Source organism: Wasmannia auropunctata, unplaced genomic scaffold (genome assembly GCF_000956235.1).
Source record: "Wasmannia auropunctata unplaced genomic scaffold, wasmannia.A_1.0 LD336078.1, whole genome shotgun sequence".
In the NCBI taxonomy this organism is placed as follows: domain Eukaryota; kingdom Metazoa; phylum Arthropoda; class Insecta; order Hymenoptera; family Formicidae; genus Wasmannia; species Wasmannia auropunctata.
The window spans coordinates 240810-241611 of record NW_012026812.1 but is presented as its reverse complement, the minus strand read 5'-3'; the positions used below and the strand labels follow the sequence as shown (position 1 = coordinate 241611).

At 38.4% G+C, this 802-nt stretch overlaps 1 protein-coding gene across 2 annotated transcripts in view; it reads left to right on the top strand.

Annotated features, from left to right (window-relative positions):
- The window catches only part of LOC105448749, a 10643-nt gene that overhangs the window by 7867 nt on the left and 1974 nt on the right, over positions 1–802 (top strand). The window lies entirely within an intron of this gene.

Below are 802 nucleotides of genomic sequence, written 5' to 3'. Positions count from 1 at the left end.
TATTAGGTGTACAACTTTGCTTCCGCCGTTTTCTTATAAATGGCTTTAGCGGTAAGTGGTAGTCGAAATAAATAGTTCATAGACGTCATACAATAAACTTGGGCATCTGTCAACATAACCCCATAGAAACATTAGTCGATTTGTATCTGCATCATAAAGTTATTCTCGATTAAAAATGTCAGTTTACGAGCCAAATTCTCGTCATTTGCGGGAGGTTTTAATTTTCTGCTTCAATATAAAGAAATCTGCGGCTGAAGCTCATCGAATGCTCTCAAATATTTATGGTGAGGCCGCTATTAGTGAAAGAACGTGTCGTGAGTGGTTTCAACGCTTCAAGAACAGTGATTTTGACGTCGAAGACCGGCATAGCGGTGGAAAAGAGAAGGTTTTCGAAGATGCAGAATTGGAGGCATTACTTAATCAAGACTCGTGTCAAAATCAAGAAAAATTGGCACGATTATTGGGAGTGACTCAACAAGCTATTTTAAAACGCCTCAAAGTCATGGGAATGATTCAGAAGCAAGGAAATTGGGTGCCGTACAAGTTGAAGCCGAGAGATGTTGAACGGCGTTTGTTTGCTTGTGAACAGCTGCTTGAAAGGCAAAAACGGAAGGGATTTCTGCATCGCATTGTAACTGGGGACGAAAAATGGGTTTATTACGATAACCCCAAGCGCAGAAAATCATGGGGAGTTCCAGGGCTGGGCAAAATACATCATTAAAGTATTTAAAATACAAAATACAAAATACTAGGAATCTTAGTATTTGAATTACAAAATATAAAATACTTTCAATCTTTTGAA